A 14,042-nucleotide genomic window follows, 5' to 3' on the forward strand; every position below is an offset into this window, starting at 1 on the left:
TGGAGGCTGCAGGCTGTGTGAGTGGACAAACTTGTGTAGGATCCATTAGAGCAGATATTCATGATGTCAGGTCCAGCAGGCTCCACCTCGGCTCCCTGCCCTCCTGTTAACAGTCCTGTGCACTCTGATTTACCCCAGGCTACCTTATATTGACCTTTGGCCAAATCTGGATTCCTGATTCCCTTGCGAGCTGAAACTGGCTCCCTAAACTGATCAAATTTAGCCATTTCTACTTCCAGTTCACCGACTTTGATGCAATCTTGTTGTTAAAAGCTGTATCAGATCAAGGAGATCACAGTCTAATAGGGCAGAGACAGTTTTCTAGAATATCTTACAAATGGAATCATAGAATATTTAGCCTCTAGTGCCTGCCTTTTTTATGTTTTTGAGATTCATTCATGTTGTTCCATGTATGAGTATATGCTCCTTTTTATTGCTGAGTAGTATTCCATTGTATGGATATACCACAAATTGTTTATCTGTATGCTGGTTGATAGACATTTGGATTGTCTCATGTTTGGGCTATTACGAATTAAGGTGCTATAAACATTTAGGCACAGGTTTTTGTTTGGATTTGTATTTTTTATTTCTCTTGGACCAATACCTAGGGGTGGAAATTCTGGGTTGAATGGCAGATATATGTTTAACTTTATTTTAAAAATGCCAAAATGTCTTTAAATGGCTACACAATCTTGCATTCCCACCAGCAATGGATGAGTGTGTTAGCTGCTCTGCATCATTGCCAGGACTTGATACTGTCAGTTTTAAAAATTCTAGCCATTCTATTAAGTATGTAGTAGTGTCTCATTATAGTTTTAATTTGCATTTCCCTAATGACTAATAATATTTAGCATCCTTTCATGTGGCTTTTTTTTTTTTTTTTTTGTCATCTGTAGCTCTTCTTTGGGCTATCCTGTACTTTCTGTGAGCTATCACTCATTGATGAATACATCAGATTAATACACTCTGATTATCTGATTAATCTTAATATCTTCTAATTGGAAACCCTCTAAACTAATGCCATTTCTGCTTAATCTAGCCAGAGTAGATTCTGTTTACTACACAACACAATCCTATTTGTAAAGAGGAGCCACAGGGAGTTCTTATGTGTGTAAAAGACAAAAATGAAAATTCCATTATAAGAGCAGGGATTCTTTCATAGAAACTCAGGTAAATCTAAGTGTCAGAGTTTTATTAGAATGAAAAAAGCACTTAAGTCTGTTGTCATAAATTTGATTACACAAGGAGTATAGAAGCCAATTCCGGCATCTCCCTAGCAATGCACAGTGACCACAAATATCTGACATGATTATTGGTAGAAATTACCAAATTCAATTCAACAAATAATTACTGAACTCTGCGCGCGCATGCACACACACATGTGGTGATTATAATGAAAAAAGAGATACGTATGTGGCATTGTTTACAATAGGGGAAATCTGGAAATAATTTGAATATATACTAGTACTTTGGCCAGGTTCTAGGTTGAATGCTGATTGTGTTAATGATAATTAAAATAATGCTACAGCTGCTAATATATTTACTGAATAATGTGCCAAGCATTATGATAAGTATTTCAGATTGTATTATTTCATTAGTTCTCACTATTACGCTCATATGGTTGAAGAAACTGAGACTTAGAGGTAGAGTTAATAGATTGTAGAGCTTGAATTTGCACCCCAGCTTTGTCGGACTCTAGCACTTTGAACTCTTAACCACTTAAGAATGAAGACGATAATGGTAATACCAATAGCATTTACCATTCTTCTCGACTTGCAACCCGTGCCAGGCACGGAACCTCATTGTTTACTGCTTCATTTAATCTTCGTAATAACCCCATGAGGTAGGTCGTATAATTCCCACTCTACACATGACAAAGTGAAAGAGGTTAAAGGAGATGTCTGAATTTTCGCAGAGAGCAGGTAGAGGAGCTGGGATTTGAATTCAACTCTGACACTTCATATCCCAACACACAGTCTAAATACTGCTTACAAGTTGGATAGAAAAGATTGTTTTCTCATTTCTCATTTAATTCTAATACTTAGAAAGGGACTCTCAACTCTTCAGAGAAACACGTTCCTTCTCTTGATATCAGACATTTGACAACAGTTACATCTCTACTCAGCTGTTGTTCAGTTAAGCTATACATATTTAGTTGTTTAAAATCTTTGCTTGTATTAATCCCTACAGCCTCTTCATCATTCTTTATGTCTCTGAACTCCCTCCAGTTTACCTTAAATAATCTGGTAATGAGGTGCCCTAAATGGAACACAGTTTTCCAGAGTGCTTTTTTCTCTTACAAATTAGTTTTTCCCCTTCAAATATTAACTTTACTGTAATATCTACGTCATGCCTTTTAAGGTTTTTTTTTTGTGTGTGGAATTCTTCTGACCTCTCTTGAATTGCATTAGAGTCCAAGCCCATGCATCCATTGTTTAGTCTCTCTGGTTGATCATAAATAAATGTAGCCTCAAAAAAGGAGAAGCAAAATAAACAAAAAAACCCCCTCCCAAATGGCAATGAACTGTCAAGTGCACACTGCCCTTCCAATTGGACAGATGTTCTTACAATCTGGTCTGGAATAACTCTGCTCATCTTTTCATCTCACGATTCATTTAACAAAAAGTATAATTAATTCATTGGATACGTACTGAATATCTACTACAGGGAAGGTGTGCAAGGTATGATAAGAGTGTCATAAAGTGACTCAGCCATGGATGCCACTCTGAGGCAGTTACCTTGTAAATGAATGATAACTAAGTGACTCTAGAAGGAAAGTACAACTTTCAATGAGAGTCTGAAAGGTGGGACAATAGGCAGAATTTTAAGATGGCCTCTATGACCCTTAGCCCCAGTGTTACTCCCCTGATTATTTTATATTTATGGCAAAGGGATATTATCTGGGTAGGCCTAATCTAATCACACGAGCCTTTGAAAGCAGAGAGTTTTCTCTGGCTAGAAGCAGAAGAGAATGTTCTGAGAGATTTGCACTGTGAGAAGTGCTTGATAGGACATTATTGGTCAGAGGATGGAGGGACCATGTGAGAAGGAATGCAGGAGGCCTCTAGGAGCAGAAAGCCAGTAAAGCCTGCTCAGACCTACAGTTGCAAGGAACTGGATTCTGCCAACACTTTCAATGAGTTTGGAAGTGGATTATTCCCAAGAGTCTCCAGATCAGAGCCCAGCCTGAGCAACACCTTGATTTTGGCCTTGTCGGCCCCTGAGCAGAGAGACCGGATGAGCCCACTCAGACTTCTGACCTGCAGAACTGTGAGGTTAAAAAATGCATGTTGTTTAAGCTGCTAAATTTGTGGTAATTTATTATGCAGCAACAGAACACTAATACAGGTGGAAAAGATTACATCTACCTTTTACTTGAAGATACTTGGAGTGAATTCGTGGGGAGAATGTGGCCTGAGCAGTTCCTTGACGAACAGGTAACATTTCTGTGTATCTACTATGTGTCAGGCACAACAGGGATAGCTCTACACAAGGACACAGAGGTTTTAGATAGCAAATAATATTTTGAACATTAAACACGTGCTGGGACATACTTTAAGCGCTCAAGGGGAAGGCGTCTGAGACACTGAAGAATTATCCCTAACTTTATTTTGAGGAGTCTGAACTTTTATTCTCCAGAGACTATGGTTCTCTAAAATATTTTGCAAGATCCTGTCAGGCTAAGAGCCAAATGTGGATGTTCAAGTTTATGGAAGACACACTGAAAAACTAAAAAATACATGAATAACTAGTTCAGAACAGGATGAAATCTTTGGTTGTTAAAGCAAAAGCACAGCATTAAGTGACCTTGTTTATCAAACTGGGAAAGCACACCAGGTTGTATACAATAATCTTTTTCAAGTATAATGGTCATAAGTCAAAAATTACAATATAAATAAAATAAGGCTATTCACTACTACCATAGTTAATTAATACAAATTAGATAAGAGAAAGAGTTAAGAGCTATAAAAATTGGGGAAAAAGAGGTAAAATGATCCATTTTTAGAGATGATATGATTACACATTTAGAAAATCCAAGCAAACCAACTGAAGATTCATCACAAATTCAGTAGAAAATTTAAAAACAAAAATCAGTAGTCTTCCTTTATATAAATAATATTGAATCAGACTATTACATGGTGCTAGTTTAAACAGCAACAAAGATAAAATACCTAGAAACAAAAATAACCAAATGGTGAGATCCATATGATGAAAACCTTAATATCCTATTAAGGGACGCAAAAGAAGATCTTAATAAGTGGAAATTCACCCTGTTCTTGGATAGGAAGATTTGTTACTAAAAAATGACATTTTTCTATAAACTAATCTATAAATTTATTATGATACTAGTAGATACCAATAGGATTTTTTAGAACTAGATAAAGTATTGCAATGTTCACTTTTGTTTTGGTAAATAAAAACAATTCTATAGCATTTTCTATATGCTAGGCCCTGTCTTAAGTACTATACAAATACTAACTCATGCAATCATCATCGTAAGAACTGTAACAAAGCAGGTACTATTATTGTCCCCATATTATAGATGAAGAAACTGAGATACAGAAAGAGTAAATAATTTGCTCCCATACACCTTACACAATACCTACAATAAGACTATGTTAATAGCACAGATCTATTTTATTTATCATTAAATGCCTGCCAACTAACATTATGCCAGGTGCATGGTAATTAATAAACTTTTGGGGGGAATTGAGTTGCAGACTGCAGGGGTGAAATCCAAATTTGCTTATTTGATTTACGGAGAAATCTCCATGGGAAAAACTTTCTTGAAGTGTTGGGACCTAAGCCATAATCTGACAAAAGTGAGCTGAGCCAAGCTGGGCAGTAAATAGTAGGAAGAAAGGCAAATCAGTGGAGATGGAGGAAAGAATCTAAGTGAAACTCACAGGCAGGTAAGTGCATTAGATGAATGTATGTGTATATGTATGTGTGTGTGTGTGTGTGGGGGGGGGGTGTCGAGGGGAAGAGGAGCAGATTGGCCAAGGAATCATTTTATTTAATTTCTCACAATAGAGTGTGAATACAATTTTCTTCTGGACAAAGTGCATTGAAAATAAAGTTTATATAGTGTGTTAATCATCTAAGCAGGCATGAACAATTTTGGACAACTGTCCCAAAAAAAAGATACAAAAAAAAATCAGCACAAATTTTAGATTGTGTTAAAATTTCCATCAAGAGATTTGGTAAATGAGAGCTCCATTTGCTATTTAAATATTGCTCTCTGGCACTATTAGTTAATAATCTTTGAACAGGTTATGACACAAAACCACCCCATCAAACCAATTGGCTGTTCCAAGGACTATTCCAAGGTTATTAAACCACATGATCTTCTATCTTCAAACTGCCACTTTCACATTAACTTCCTAGCTAACTTCCAAAATTCTTAAATCAAAAAAATCTAATAAAAAGCCAATTTAATATATATGAAGTGGTAATGGAGAGGAACTAAAAAGTGAAAAGGTCTTGGGTTGGAATTCCAGGTTTGCAAGTTAACACCTTTGTGACCTTGAGCAAGTCACTTAACCCCTCTGAACCTCTGGTTCCTCATCCACATAATACATGTAACAACATCTGCTTCAGAGTTATTGTATGGAATAAATAAAATAATGTATGTAAAACTCTCAACACAGTCTGTGAGTTATAAGTATCTTACAGTTGTTAGTTCTCATCCCCTTTCCTCAACAGCTATTCCTAAGAACAATACTGTTTTTTTACACTTAACCATTAATGCCGTACCTTATTTTTCTGCTTCATTCATTACTAGTTTTTCTCCTAACTTCCTTCAGTGAAGGCTATATGTTGTTATTTTTGGTCTCAACTGAATCAGACATGTCTTATATGTAACATTCTATAACAGGGGTCCCCAACCCCTGGTATCGGTCCGCAGCCTGTTAGGAACCGGGCCGCACAGCCCGAGATGAGTAGCGGGTGAGCGAGCGAAGCTTCACCTGCTGCTCCCCATCACTCCCCATCGCTCGCATTACCACCTGAACCATCGCTTGCATTACTGCCTGAACCATTTCCCCCCGCCCCGCCCCACCTGCGGAAAAACTGTCTTCCATGAAACCGGTCCCTGGTACCAAAAAGGTTGGGGACCGCTGTTCTATACCCTTAAAAGACAGGACTCACCAAAAAGAAAACATCCAAGGTAAGTGACATATTCACAACATTCTGAAGATAAGAAATGCCAAAGGGCTGAAGTAAGGGGATGGGAAAATTGGCAGAAACAGAAAAGTGGGGTGACAGTGTAGGGTTATCAGGAAGAAAGCGTAAAACAACAGGAGGTAAAGGGCAGAATTATGTTCTGAACCTAAGTCCATCAGTGTGTGTGTATTTATTTATCTAACTTGTATGAATATATACATTCCAAACAGAATTTGAGCTAGATATAAACTAGCTACAGTAATAAGACCTAGTCTACTCCTTTTTGTTCCACCTTCAGTCTTGTATAGGCACAAAGAGGACAACCAGATGGAATCATGTATGCATTCTGCCAATAGATACTGAACACCTTCTATGTGCTAGGCCATGGGTTGGAGTTATAAAATAAAGAAGAGGCAGCTCCTGCTTTCCAGGTAATAATAATATAATGGAAAAGACATTTAAAAATCAGAAACATAAATATGTTAAAGAATAATAAATATCACATTAGAGAAAATTATAGGAACACAGAGGAAGGACGCCTAACCAAGTCTAGGGGAGACAAGTATGTTTGGAAAGGAAGTGATAAGGAAGTAATAACCTATATGGCCACACAGTGCAAGCTGGATTTTATTAGGTGAAAGAGTAGGGAAACAGTATTCCAAATAGAGGAAACTGTGTGCATAAAAGCACAGAAGCAAGAGAGAACATGGGAAACAGCACACAGTTTGGTATGGGAAAGATGGGATGAGATTAGGGTAAAACATGGTTATTATATGAGCAGCGGCCTAGAAAGGAAGACCATAAGCAAGCTTCCAAGCTCTGAGTGCCCCAAAGAAGTAACCAGCATATCAGATGTTCAGGATTAGGTGTGATGGAGAGTTGAACAGTTAAACAGCTCCAAAGAAGGAATGATGGTTTTACACAAGGAGGGAAAAGTAATGGTCTGGAGAAATGTACAAACTACCCATCCCTCCCTCCATCTTTATCACCTTCTTGCTCTTGTGGAGTGTCAAAAAACAAGTCTCCAATGGAAGGGGCTCAAGTTTCAGTTAACACAAAGAGAAGGAAAGCGTTTTATAGCTACTAGGGGTTTGCAAGGGGATGACAAGCACTGTCTCAAGAGTCTGGAGGCTCTTGCTCGGGCGAGGATGTCCTTGAGGTCCATTGAGCAGCACCAAAGGCTTCACTTGGGTGAGACTGTCCCACTGTGTTCAGCAGAACTGTGGAGAAGTCCCTGGTTAAGGCACCATCAGGAGCCTGCTCTAGTGAGGGCTACTGGAACTCTTTGAAGCAGTTTAAACAGTTGACTAAAGGATGGCACTGCCTCAGGGTATTTGTAATAGTCCTCAAGGTTCTAGTTTGTGGAATAGCTTGTTGTGGGCAAAGCTTGATACAAGGTTTATACCTAGATAATGTAAGAGCCCTGGTCAGGCAGAGAACCATATGGAGTAGAGCATAACCTTAGAAGACACTTGCTTTTACCTTTTCAAAGAACAGTCCCATTTTCTACGGCATCTTTGACAATCATCTAGCTTTAGTATGTACACCTCTAATGACTAGATACTTAATTCATCCCAAGCTTTCCATTTCATTGTTGGGTAGTTCTGATAAAAAATATTATTTCTCATATGAACTAAGAACTCCCTCTTTCTGATTCCTACCTATTTGTATTAATCTAATCCATCAGCAAGGTTTAATTTTACTTCTTCTTCCCCTGACAGCCTTTGAAATATGAAGATAGCAATCTTCGTCTCTTGGACATATTCTTTACTTACGTTCTTGACTTGTTTAGAGTAACTACATATGTAACATACATTTTTCCAGGATTATCAATAACTTCCATTACAATTTTGATCTCTATCAGGTCGTTAAAAAGCCATGTTAAGTAAGCTTTAACAGAGAAGGGAGCCTTGATTTCCCAATGAATCCTTGCTTTGTCTGTGTCTCACTCAGTGCTGCAATATGTGAGAACACCAGCTTTTTAATTTTCTTGCTGAGGTGTGTCCTATGTCAAAACCTTCCTAGCCTCACTCACATTATGCTGTAGCCTTTCATGTACTCTACAATCCAAACACCTAAAAATACTTGCCATTCCTTAAATAAGCCTCAGATCTTGATTCTTTGATACAGCTATGGCTTTGTCATGCTATTCCTTCAGTCTGGAAGGTCCATCCTTCCAGGAAGGTCTCCATCTCTGGCTTATCTATTAAAATCTTACCCTCTCTTCAGGTATAGTCCAAATGTTATACACTGAAAAGCTTTCCCTGATTGAACCAGTAAGAAGAAAAATGGATATCATTTAGTGTTCAGCTTCTATGTGCCAAGCTCTTTGCCATATCCTTTAATACTGTATCTTATTTAAAGTTTATAAACTCTCAAGGTATTACAGATGTCCCTCGGTATCAGTGGGGTATTGGTTCCAGGAACCCTGCAGATACCAAAATCCAAAGTTGCTCAAGTCCCTACATGGGCCCACCGTATCCACGGATGCCAAACTCGTGGACGAGGTGGGCCGACTGTATTTAATCTTTGCTTCACAGATGATGATACAGGTTCAGAGTGTTAAGTAATTCCTAAAGGTTACACAACTGATAAAACCAATAAAACTCTAGTCTATCTGATTTAAAGCCATGAATATCAAATAACACTGTTCCCAGGATACTGTTTTTATAACATGGATATTATGGATAAATATTACAGAGTGACAGAGCCAACTTTCTAACCTTCTTCCCTCCCTATTTTCACAAAATAAATTTATGAACTGTCTCAGAAGGTAATACATTCCTCATCAAATAGTTTTAAGGAGCACAAGGAGTATCTCTTAGGAATACTGCAGAAAAATGTTGGAAATTAGAGGAAATGTCTCTGATCTCTAGGTTTTGTGACTCTCTGGATTTTAATTCTTGACAGGAAAAGACAAACAGTCAAAAAGCCTGGTTGTGGCTTTGAGACATTCACTAGCTGTATTTGGATCTCATTCTCCTATTGTTGGAAATGTAGCAAAATCAGGCTGAATTTGGTTAAAATAAAAAGAATATTTTAAAGTTCACTGGTTTCTTATACCTTTAAAAAACCTTCCTTCATTTAAAAACTTCTTTTGGGGACTTGTGGGTTAAGATGGAAGATTGAAACATATACATTTACTTTTTTTTTTTTTAATTTTTATTTATTTTTGGTTGCGTTGGGTCTTCGTTGCTGTGTGTGGGCTTTCTCTAGGTGTGTCGCGTGGGGGCTACTCTTTGTTGTGGTGCGCGGGCCTCTCATTGCGGTGGCTTCTCTTGTTGCGGAGCACGGGCTCTAGGGCACGCGGGTTTCAGTAGTTGTGGCACGTGGGCTCTAGAGTGCAGGCTCAGTAGTTGTGGTGCATGGTCTTAGTTGCTCCGTGGCATGTGGGATCTTCCCGGACCAGGGCTCGAACCCACGTCCCCTGCATTGGCAGGCGGATTCTTAACCACTGCACCACCCTGTACATTTACTTTTGCAACCTCCCAAAACTCCAATAACATGTCAGTAATGGGGTTTTCTATCTTTATGCTTCCATTGTTTCTAATGAGAAGACAGTAATGTTTTAAATTATTATCCACTGTATGTATCGTGCTTATATGTAAATACAACAAAGAGAGAGAATAGGAAAGGTTATAATAGCAACAAAATTTTGGAAGCTGAAAAGCAGATGGATGAGTGGTAACTAAGCTGACTTTAAAAAGTTGAATTCTAAGCCAGAAGAGGGGGGTTGAGAGGTGATGTGAGCTATAATTCAGTAACAACCATAAGGCTCAGGAATTGGTGACCCCCAAGTACTTCTTAAAGTGGCAGTAAAACTGGAGTTAAGAACAGAAAACTGGGTGATCATTTTGCAGTGTATACAAACAGTGCATCATTATGTTATGCACCTGAAACTGATATAGTGTTGTATGTCACTTACATCTCAATTAAAAAAAAACAAACAGGAAGACTAGTTGAAAATCTGTAAGACAATTATATTTCCAGATCTCCTCCCAACTCCACAGAGTCAGGCAACAACCACTCTTACACCTTGGCAAATAAACTAGAATTTTATTCTTTGGAGAGGGAAACATCAACACAATTAAGGGCAAAGGCACTGTATTGAAAACAAGGTGATTAAATGAATGTATGCATAATAAACACTGTGACCTCCAGTCCTCTTCCCCTCCACTCTGCTTCCAGAACACAGGCAAATACTCCACGGTGGGTAACTGAGAGATCCTAGACAAGCCCAAGAGGAAGGACCTAAGTAGAATGACATCAGGTGTGTTCCCCAATGAAAAGAGCGGAGCCAAATTACCCTACAGTGAACCCCACAGTTAACAACCTCTATCCACATATGAAGAGCTTCCAATGTTTTCTAGTCCTCTCCTCTTAAAAAGAAATATGCAATCAAGTATCACCAAACTTAAGAAAAGCCTCTAAGGCAAATGACAGTATCAAGATCAAACCAAAAACAGAAACAAGAATAACAATTTTAGGGGCTTCCCTGGTGGCGCAGCAGCTGAGAATCTGCCTGCCAATGCGGGGGACATGGGTTTGAGCCCTGGTCTGGGAGGATCCCACATGCCACGGAGTGACTGGGCCCGTGAGCCACAATTGTTGAGCCTGCGCGTCTAGAGCCTGTGCTCCGCAACAAGAGAGGCTGCGCTAGTGAGAGGCCCGCGCACCATGACGAAGAGTGGCCCCCGCTTGCCGCAACTAGAGAAGGCCCTCGCACAGAAACGAAGACCCAACACAGCCATAAATAAATAAATAAATAAATAAGATTTAAAAAAAAATTTTAAAAACCATTAATATGCTCAGATGGATAAAAGAAGATACTACACACATGATGCTATTCAGAGAAAAAGAGTTCTTAACAATTTAAAATATGAAAGTGAAATATGAAAAACAAAAAATAGAAGGGGAAGACATAAAGTTAAGGGAATCTCTGAGGAGTTAGAAGAAAAAGACAAAGAGATGAAAAACAGGAGAAAAGAGATAAGAACATTAGAGGATCAGTATGGGAGATCAAACACCTAAATATAATGTAGCCTAGAAAGAGAAGAGAAAATAAAGAAGAAATCATCAATGAAATAATTCAAAGAAATTTCCCAGAACTTAATGACATGAATTTTCAGACTAAAAGGATCCACTGAGTACCTAGCACAATGGATAAAAATAAACTCAAAGGCCCATCAGTCTGAAATTTTAAAACACTGAGGAGTTCTTACAAATTTCCAGAAAGAAAACAAAGCAAAGCAAAACAAAATAAGTAAATAGATCACATTCAAAAAAAGGGGAATCAAATATCTTTAGGTTTCTCAAAAGTAACACCAGAAGTTAAAACATAATGGAGCAATGACTTGAAAATTCTTAAAAAAAATCTATATCTATATACATATATATATAGATATTTTTTTCCAGCCTAATTCCATACCCAGCCAAAAAAGAATAAAGATATTTTTATATTTACAAAGTCACTAAAATTTACCTCTTCTCAGGAAGCTATAGGAGGATATTTGCCAACAAAACAAGAGAGTACACTGAGAAAGAGGAAGACATGGAATCCATTTGAGAAATGGATTTCAACATAAGAGAAGTGATGGGAATCCCTAGGATTATAGTAAAGGCATAGAGACTGGAGCATGTCAGAAGGCTTCAGGAGAGATTTCTTCCAAAGATTAAATTGACTGAATACCTGACGAGTAACAGATTGTACATCTGATATGTCTGAACATTTTGAAAGGAGATTTAGATAACTGGTGGAGAATTTGGGGTAGAATTAGCTATAAGCATATTGAAAACTAATCAGAGTAAAAATAAGAGAATCATAAACTTCAAAGAAACCAAAAAATATTAGGTAGGAAAAAAGTAATCATAGTATACTGCATTCTTATCTATGAGGGAAATTTACATAGAACTGGTAATTTAAATACTAACCTATATTGGTAGAATGGAATATAGCTGCAGTAAAGAGGTGGTGAAAGGGAGCTAAATTCTCCTCCTTCACTGAAGGAATCACTGGTAATCCTAAAACAAAACCCAAGAAGCATCAATACTGTCAGGTTATTTAGAGGCAAATACTAAGAGAATCTGTTAAAATTATAGAAAAGTGGTTGCCTTTGGGGAACAAGGAGAAATACTATTTTTCATAATAAACCTTATGGAACTATTTGACTCTTTAACAGCATGTACAATTTTTATAAAACTAAAAACAGTATTAATGGTCCAGAGCTCCACGGCTGAGTTATCTAAAGACACAATCCCTTCCCCTCCATTTTCAGAGTTTCAAATGGCATCATGTCACACATCCTGGTGAGCTGGTAACAATCTGCCTAATATTGCCACTAGTTGAATTACACACAAGGGCAGTAATTTACTACTACATCTGAAATAATTAAATAAAAGTGTCAGTGAAAGACAAACTATTAGAAAATGCTGATAACACTTTGAAAACATTTGTCAGCTCTCTGTTTAACTAGAAGAGAAAAAGGTACTCAATAACTTATAACAACTTATTACCAAAGGAATAGTTTTGGGGAAAATGCTCACTCACTGCATAATTTCTCTTTAATCTAACTCCACTTCTCAAAGCCCTGCATTATCTTCCTAGACACATGCCAAGCCCAGCACATTTATAAGTGAAGACAGTAATTTCAAATACAATGTGTACAATTTGTACAATGATACAAATGTGTACCCCCCTCTCCTTTTAAATGGCAAGTTCTTCCTTTCAGTGTTGAATTCTTAGTCCTTAATCCACAGAGGAAGGTCATGATTCTTTTTGTCTTCTAGGTACAAACCTTTCCTGAGTCCATTTTTCGTGCTGGGCACTGTGTTAGGATAAAGGGATGAGTAAGCTTTGTTCTCTCATCCTTAAAGAGTTTATTAGTCTAGTAGGGGAGACACACACACACACAATATATAACAACAGAAATGTAAAAATATTGATATATTTGACTGAGGTTTTTTGTTTTTTTGTTTTTTTTGGCCGTGCTGTGTGGCTTGTGAGATCTTAGTTCCCCGACCAGGGATGGAACCCGGGGAGTCCTAACCACTGGACTGCCAGGGAATTCCCAACTGAGTTTTTCTTTCTTTTTTTTTTTTTTTTAAGTTCTGCAGGGAGAACAGATGATGAACAACAACTCTGTTCAGGAGGGTAAAGAAAGGCTTCATAGAAGACAAGACTGCAGAGCTGTACAGTGGAGACTGAATGGAAGTTTAGCACATGGATGACAGGGGGAGATATCAGGCAAAGGGGGTAAAAGGGGGTAAAAAAGCAAAAGTGGAAGGTGGGCCTCACCTCAGTGAAGCAGTTCAGCTTTCCTGGCACAAAGGGCCAGTGGCTGGGGTTCTGGGGTAAGTGGCAGCAGAAGGTGAGGCTGAAAAGGGAGGAAGAAGACAGATCATGCGAAGCCTTTGTCATGCTGAAGTGTCCTTTCGTTTTTGTTTTTGAGGGGGAAGGTAGCCTGTGGAAACTATTTGAAGGTTTTAAGCAGGTGGTTGACAAGAACAGATTTGCAAGGCTTCCCCCCCGACCCACCCCGTTGTTTTTTCATTGTAAGAGTGCTTACATGAACACCAAGTATCTGAGCAGGGACTCTACTTTGGAGACAACAGAGAATCACTTAACAAAAACTATCCACTGGGAAACCACAGGGGCACTAAAATGGTGTGACCAATGCCATTACTGGCCTATAAACTTTAAACAAATGCCAAGTAATATCAGAGTTCAGAGGACAGTACTGGACTGAACCAGGTCCACTGTAGTGACCACGTAATCAACAGCATAGAAAAGAATTTATTCTGTCCACCTCCAGGACTGTTATAAAGATCAAATAAAATAATGTACATAAAGGTCTTCTGATAAAGTATCCCGATCCTTC

At 38.2% G+C, this 14,042-nt stretch overlaps 1 protein-coding gene and 1 long non-coding RNA gene across 3 annotated transcripts in view; one reads left to right on the plus strand and one right to left on the minus strand.

Moving 5' to 3' along the window:
• UVRAG (UV radiation resistance associated) overlaps nucleotides 1-14,042 on the minus strand; it is a 318,745-nt gene that overhangs the window by 42,916 nt on the left and 261,787 nt on the right. The gene's annotated exons all lie outside the window — the stretch shown is intronic.
• LOC118899279 overlaps nucleotides 1-14,042 on the plus strand; it is an 84,441-nt gene that overhangs the window by 26,700 nt on the left and 43,699 nt on the right. Inside the window, exon 3 of the long non-coding RNA XR_005020920.1 lies at nucleotides 3,330-3,437. This is a non-coding gene — a long non-coding RNA (uncharacterized LOC118899279). The remainder of the gene's footprint in view (nucleotides 1-3,329; nucleotides 3,438-14,042) is intronic.

Source organism: Balaenoptera musculus, chromosome 8 (assembly GCF_009873245.2).
Source record: "Balaenoptera musculus isolate JJ_BM4_2016_0621 chromosome 8, mBalMus1.pri.v3, whole genome shotgun sequence".
NCBI lineage: Eukaryota > Metazoa > Chordata > Mammalia > Artiodactyla > Balaenopteridae > Balaenoptera > Balaenoptera musculus.